Source organism: Pongo pygmaeus, chromosome 16 (assembly GCF_028885625.2).
Source record: "Pongo pygmaeus isolate AG05252 chromosome 16, NHGRI_mPonPyg2-v2.0_pri, whole genome shotgun sequence".
Classification (NCBI taxonomy): domain Eukaryota; kingdom Metazoa; phylum Chordata; class Mammalia; order Primates; family Hominidae; genus Pongo; species Pongo pygmaeus.
In genome coordinates, this window is record NC_072389.2 from 97,955,881 (window position 1) to 97,963,796 (window position 7,916).

The 7,916-nt window shown below is 39.0% G+C and overlaps 2 pseudogenes; both read left to right on the forward strand.

Moving 5' to 3' along the window:
- Positions 1 to 500: 500 nt before the first annotated feature.
- Positions 501 to 1,113, forward strand: LOC129014020 (double homeobox protein A-like; annotated as a pseudogene).
- A 3,799-nt stretch (positions 1,114 to 4,912) lies between these two features.
- Positions 4,913 to 5,795, forward strand: LOC129014021 (nucleophosmin-like; annotated as a pseudogene).
- Positions 5,796 to 7,916: the final 2,121 nt, after the last annotated feature.

The window sequence follows — 7,916 nt, forward strand, 5'->3', positions numbered from 1 at the left end:
CTATAATGTTTTTATTTGAAGATGACAAGATTGTTTACATGGAAAATTCTTGAGAATCTACAAAACAAGTAAAACTAATAAATTTATTTAACAAGATCAGACCATGTAAAATACATATGCAAAAATCAATTATATTTTATGTACTAGTGGCAAACAGTTGAAAATGGAATTAAATAAAAACAATTAAACAGAGAATACCATAAAAAAGTAAAATTTTTAGTATTTAATTTGTAAATACATGCAATAACTACATTGAAAATTATGAAACATAGCTGAGATAAATAAAAAATAGCTAAATAAATAAAGAAACATACCATTTTCATGGATCGAATACTCAACATTTTTAATATGGCAGTTCTCTCCAAACTGATATATAGATTCAATTAATCACAAGCATAATCTTACTTGGGTTTTTATAGAAATTGACAAGTGATTCTAAAATTTATATGGTAATTCTTGCCTCCCTGACAGTAGCTCAGCCTCCAGGACTCTCTTCCAGCATGGCTGAAGACACCTCTTTACATAAGATGGTGACAACAAATCATAAGCACAGTCGCACCGAATTCACAGAAGATCAGTTGAAAATCCTCATCAATACCTTCAATCAAAAACCTTACCCAGGTTATGCTACCAAACAAAAACTTGCTTTAGAAATCAATACAGAAGAGTCCAGAATCCAGATTTGGTTTCAGAATCGAAGAGCTGGATTCCAGAAAAGACCAGAACCACCTGGGACTTTAGAATCAAGCCAGAGCCATGGGCAAGATCGACCTGACACAGAGTTTCAAAGTAGAGAAGCCAGATGGTGTTGTACCACCTACAGTGCCTCTCAATTAAGCACTCTCATCAAGGTATTTATGAAAAACCCATACCCTGGGATTGATTCCAGAGAACAAGTTGCTGAAGAAATTGGTGTTCCAGAGTTAAGAGTCCAAATTTGGTTCCAAAATTGAAGATCTAGATTTCATCTCCAGAGAAACAGGGAATCTGTTGTGTCCTTGGAATAGGAAGACCAGGGGCAAGATTTCTGAGGGACATCAAGGTACAGAAGATACACAAAATGGCACCAACCTCAGTAGCAGTTCTCATTTCTCTAGAGCCAGAACATGGTGAACACAGTCAAGTTCAGTGTATTTGATATTATCAACTTGGGCCCCAAATCTCTCTCACAGTCTTCCTGGGAGTCTATCCTTCTGCCGAAACTGCAAGCTAAGCCCTCTGAAGATGGTAAAGGACACGGCCAGGTGCGGTGGCTCATGCTTGTAATCCCAGCACTTTGGGATGCCGAGGCAAAAAGACTGCCCGAGCCCAAGAGTTCAAAACCAGCCTGGGCAGCATAGCAAGACCCTGTCTCTATTATAAAAAATGAAATAAAATAAATAAAAAGGACTGTAGGAGGCAGAGACAGGTATACAGGAGGCACCACACTACCCTATTGACACAGCCTGGATCCAAAGTTCAGCGGACCTTGAGACAATGAAAATAAACTTAGTAATAATCAAAATAAATAAATAAAAATAAAATTTATGTGGTAATTCAAAAGACTTAAGTATCAAAGTCAATCTTGAAACAGAAGAGAAAAGTTAGAAGACAAACAATCTAAATCAAAACTTACTATAATGCTATAGTAATCAACAAACTCGTCCTGGTATGAAGATCAACAAATAGATCAATAGAACAGACTAGAGTTCAGAAACGTGATTTTTTACAAAGGTGTCAAATCTTTCCAACTAATAGGGTTGGAGTAACTAAAATCCATATGGAAAACAATAAACCTCGACCCCTTACCTCATACCACACTCAAACACAAATTCAAGATAAATCAGAGACCTAATTATAAAAGGTAAAATTATAGGGCTTCTTGGAGAAATCACAGAACATCTTTGCAAGCTGGGGGTAGGCAGAGTTTCTTTAGACAAGTTACAGAAAGCAGTGACCATAAATGAGAAAATTTTTATAAATTAGACTATCAAAATTAAATACTTTTGATTAAAAGACATCATGAAGAAAATATATAATAGACTACAGATAGGAAAATATTTACTAAAAACAACTCAATACAAACTCAATAATAAAATCCAAACAACCAAATCAATAACTGGAGGAAAAAAAAAAACGTGAATAAGAAGATATGTGCATGGCCAATAAACATGGAAAAAGGTTCTGAAAATCATTTGCTATTGAAAATGCAAATTAAAACCACAATAGGACACCAATCAACACTCACTAGCATGGATAAAATTAAAACGAGTAACACCAGATGGTGGGAAAGGTGTGGAGCAACTGGAATCTGTGTACGTTGTTGGTAGAAACGTAAAATGGTGTGACCACTCTGAAAAATATCTGCTCATTTCTTTATTTTTTTATTTTTTATTTTTATTTTTTAGATGAAGTCTTGCTCTTGTCGCCCAGGCTGGAGTGCAGTGGAGCGATCTTGGCTCACTGCAGCCTCCGCCTCTCGGGTTCAAGTGATTCTCCCTCCTCAGCCTCCCAAGTAGCTGGGATTACAGGCACACGCCACCACACCCTCTAATTTTTGTATTTTTAGTAGAGACAGGGTTTCACCATGTTGGCCACGCTGGTCTTCAGCTCCTGACGTCAGGTGATGCTGGGATTACAGGTGTGAGCCACTGTGCCTGGCCTGATCATTTCTTTAATAACTAAGCATGTATGTGTCAAGTTGGCTAGGCTATGGTACCCAGATATGTGGTCAAACACTAATTGAGATATTGCTGTGAAGTTATTTTTTAGAGGAGATTAACATTTCAATCAGTAGACTGTGAGTAAGGCAGATGACCCTCTGTAATGTGGATGGGCCTCATTCAATCTGTTGAAGGCCTTAAGAGAAACGACTGATGTTCCCCCAAACAGAGGAAAGCCTCCAGATTGTCTTTGGATTTGGGCTACACCATTAATATTTCCCTGGCCAACCCTGCTGGCCTACCCTGCAGATATTAAACTTGCCAACCCCACAGTCATGTGAAGCAGTTCCTTAAAATAAACACACACACACACCCTCTCACTCTCTCTCTCACTCTCTCTCTCTCTCTCTCTCTCCTCACACATACACACACACACACACACACACTATTGATTCTGTCTTTAGAAAACCCTGACAAATACACTATTACTTGACCCAGCAATTCTATACAAGAAAATGAAGTCAAACATCCATAAAACTAATTGTACAAGACTGTTCGTGTGGGTTTATTCACAATAGGCAGAAACTGGAAACAGATCAGGTGACCACTGATAGCAGAATGGATAAACAAACCATATTACATTCATACAGTGGAATACTGCTTAGCAGCGGAAAGCCATGAACTACTGATAAATACAACAACATGGCTTAATCGCAAAAACATTTTATCTGAGTGAAACAGCCTTACACAAAAGAGTATTTACGATGTGATTCCACTTATCTAAAGAACAGGGAAAACTAATCAATGATGAAAAAGGAAATCAGAACAGCAGTTGCCTCTGGGGATGGGATGGAGGCCGGGGCTTACTGGAAACAGGAATGAAGGAGCTTTCTGGGGTAAGGGTATTGTTCCATGTGTTAATGGAGGTTGGGTTATACAGGTGCATGCACCTTTCAAAGTTCATCAAATAGTACAGTAAAATTAGATCATTTCATTTTAGGTAAATTTTTTCTTAAAGAAAAAATAACTATAACTAAATATTGAACTCTAGGTAGCAGTATACATGGTGAAGTGTTTAGGGGTGAAATACGCTGATGTTTGAATCTCACTTTGAAATGCACTAAAAATAAGAGAAATTAATGGATAGAGAGATGGATAGGTATATCAGAATAAGTGTAGAGAGATGTTAATTGTAGAAACCAGATGGCAGGTGTTTGCTATACAGTTATTTCCAGTTTCCTATATGTTTGAAATTTCTCCTAATAACATGTTGGAAAAAAAGAGTTTATTTCTCTTCAAGAAAGAAAGATCCAGAAGCAGGCAATCCTGGACTTAGATGACAATTCCATCATGACTAGGAATTCAGCCTCCTTCAGTTTTCTTCTACTTTCCTTAGCATGCCACCTCATAGCTGGATCTCTCAGCAACTATTCCACTCTGCAGCCAGCAAGACACTCACAGCATCCAAGCAATTCTTTCCTGTTTCTCCTGACTCATCATTATTTCTCTCTTTACTGGACTGCTGTCATCAGCATACAAAACTGTAGTTATTTTTCTCATCTGAAAAAGATTCTTCTCTTGGCCAGGCATGGTGGCTCATGCCTGTAATCTCAGCACTTTGGGAGGTTGAAGCAGGAGGATCACCTGAGGTCAGGAGTTCGAGACCAGTGCGGCCAACATGGCAAAACTCTGTCTCAACTATAAATATAAAAATTAGCCGGGTGTGGTGGTGCATACCTGTAATCCCAGTTACTCAGGAGGCTGAGGCAGGAGAATCACTTGAACCCCAGGGGGTCACAGTGAGACGGGATTGTGCCACTGAACTCCAGTCTGGGCGACAGAGCAAGACTCCATCTCTCTCTCTATATATACATGTATATATATTCTATATATATGTGTGTATATATATGTGGATATATTCTATATATGTGTATATATGTATATATATTCTATATATGTGTATATATGTATATATATTCTATATATGTGTATATATGTATATATATTCTATATATGTGTATATATGTATATGTATTCTATATATGTGTATATATACATATATATATATGTATACCCAACTTCCTCTTCTTTTAGCTGCTGTCCTGTTTCTTTGCTCTCCTCTAGGCAAAAAAAAAAAAAAAAAAAAAAAAATCCTCAAAAAAATAAAGATGCTGCCCGTGTGTGATTCCGTCCTGAGCAGCTGTTCTCTTGAGCAGTGGTTGTTTATATCCATCCACCTTCTCTCCCATCTAAGTGCGTGCCGCCACCTGATGGAAGATTCGATGGGCATGTATGTGGACATGAGCCCCTTGAGGCCCCAGAACTATCTTTTCGGTTGTGAACTAAAGGCTGACAAAGATTACCACTTTAAGGTGGATAATGATGAAAATGAACACCAGTTATTTTTAAGAACAGTCAGTTTAGGGGCTAGTGCAAAGGATGAATTGGACATTGTTGAAGCAGAGGTGATGAATTACGAAGGCAGTCCAATTAAAGTAACACTGGCAACTTTGAAAATGTCTGTACAGCCAATGGTTTCCCTTGGGGACTTTGAAATAACACCACCAATGATCTTACTGTTGAAGTGTGGTTCAGGGCCAGTGCATATTAGTGGACAGCACTTAGTAGCTGTGGAGGAAGATGCAAAGTCAGAAGATGAAGAGGAGGAGGATGTGAGACTCTTAAGTATGTCTGGAAAGCGGTCTGCCACCGGAGGTGGTAGCAAGGTTCCACAGAAACAAGTAAAACTTGCTGCTGATGAAGATGATGGTGATGATGAAGACGATGATGGTCTTGATGATTTTGATGATGAGGAAACTGAAGGAAAAGCACCAGTGAAGAAATCTATACAAGATACTCCAGCCAAAAAATGCACAAAAGTCAAATCAGAATAGAAAAGACAAAACCATCATTAACACCAAGAACAAAAGGACAAGAATTTTTCAAAAAACAGGAAAAAACTTCTAAAACACCAAAAGGACCTAGTTCTGTAGAAGACATTAAAGCAAAAATGCAAGCAAATGTAGAAAAAGGTCTTACTTTTCCCAAAGTGGAAGCCAAGTTCTTCAATTATGTGAAGAATTGCTTCTGGAGGACTTACCAGGAGGCTATTCGAGATCTCTGGCAGTGGAGGAAGTCTCTTTAAGAAAATAGTTTAACAGTCCCCGGTGTGTGATGTTCCCCTTCCTGTGTCCATGTGTTCTCATTGTTGTGGGGTGGGGGGAGGGGGGAGGGATAGCATTAGGAGATATACCTAATGCTAAATGACGAGTTAATGGGTGCAGCACACCATCATGGCACATGTATGCATATGCAACAAACCTGCACATTGTGCACATGTACCCTAAAACTTAAAGTATAATAATAATAAAAAAAAGAAAATAGTTTAAACAATTTGTCAAAAATTTTCTGTCTTATTTCATTTCTATAACAGTTGATATCTGGCTGTCCTTTTTATAATGCAGAGTGAGAACTTTCCCTACCATGTTTGTTAAATGTTGTCTAGGTTCCATTGCCAAGAATGTGTTGTCCAAAATGCCTATTTAGTTTTTAAAGATGGAACTCCACTCTTTGCTTGGTTTTTTAAGTATGTATGGAATGTTATGATAGGACATAGTAGTAGCGGTGGTCAGACATGGAAATAAATGGTGGGGAGATAAAATTATACACGTGAAATAAAACTCAGTATTTTAATAAAGTTAAAAATAAAAATACAGATGCCTATGTTTGTTGTTTTTGGTTCAATATTCTGTGGTCAGCCCCTGGGGCTCATCTTGCTTGCTGCACCCGCAATACTCAGTGTAGCACATTGACCACTGTTTCCTCCATAATACAGCTTCCTAGACACCAAAGTCTTGACTTTCTTCCCACTTCCCTGTTTCCCTCGCAGTGCTTTCTCAGTCTCGTTTGTAATTTACCCCTTTTCCTGGACATCTCAATGTTGGAGTGCCCCAAGGCTCAGTTCTTGGACCTTGTCCTTTCTCCTTCCCATCCAGTTCCAAGGACTTAATACCACCCTCTTGCTTATGACTATCAAAATTCCATCTCCAGTTCAACCTCTCCCCCAAAGTCCAGACTCATAGATCCAACTCTTACTATCAGATATTAACTTGCACATCTAATAGATATATTACACACAACATATCCACAACCAAATTCCTGGTCCTTCCCTCAAAGCCTGTTTTAACCTCAGCTTCCTCTATTTTCATGATAGCAGCTCCATCTTCCAGGTACTCAGGCCAAAAATTGTGTCATCCTCTTCTCTCTCCTTTGCTCATACCCAGTAGTCAATTCATTAGGAAACAAAGCTGATTCTACCTTCAAGATATACCCAGGACCCAATCACTTCCCACTGCCTCCTGGCTGCTCCCCTGGCTCAGGTTACTACGATAGCCTTCTAACTGGTTCTGGTTTCTGCCTTTGACCCCGCAACATTCTATTTGTAACAGAGCAACTTAACTAATTCTTTCAAAATGTTAAGTCAAATGACATCAATCCTCTGCCCAGAACTCTATGTGGCTCCCCATTTCTCTCAGAGTGAAATATATTGTTCGGTAGCCTACAAGGCTCTGTGTGGTCTGGCCCCCTCATTTCCTCTGGACCTCACTTGCCCCCTGGTCTACTGACTCCAGCCACAATGGCCTCCTGCCACTCCCAGGATGGTGCCAAGCATGCTCCAGCATTGGGGTCTTTCACTGGCTATTCCTTCTGCCTGGTACACTCTTCCCAGATATCTCCCTATTTAATGCCCTCTCCTACTTCAAGTCTCTGCTCAGACCTCACCTTCTAGATGATTCTCAGCCTCACCATTCTGGGCAATCTTGAAACTCCTCCCCACTCCCACCCTGGGGACTTCTGATCCTTCCTACCATGCTCTGTGTGTTTCTTTCTTCTGCTGTGCATATCCCTTCAAACATGCAATTAATGTATTTATTTATTATATTCACACCTAGAGTCTCTCTCTTGCACTACAAGTAAAATTCCAGAAGGAGAAGGATTTTGCTTTTTCACTTATGTAGATGCCAAGCACTTGAAACAGTGCTAATACAGAGACCAATATATGCTTTTTCAATAAATAAATGAATAAATGAAGCACACGGAACTGCATGGTCAAACCTCCTTAAACTCTTTAAGCTGCTACGTCTTATACTTTTATGATTTAACCCGATACATTTCTTTCCTCCATTAAGAATAGATTTTTGTTCTTCTGATCAATACTACACCACCCAGTGAAGGGCCTTTTAATTTATTCACCCAACCAGCCTTCAAATGTAA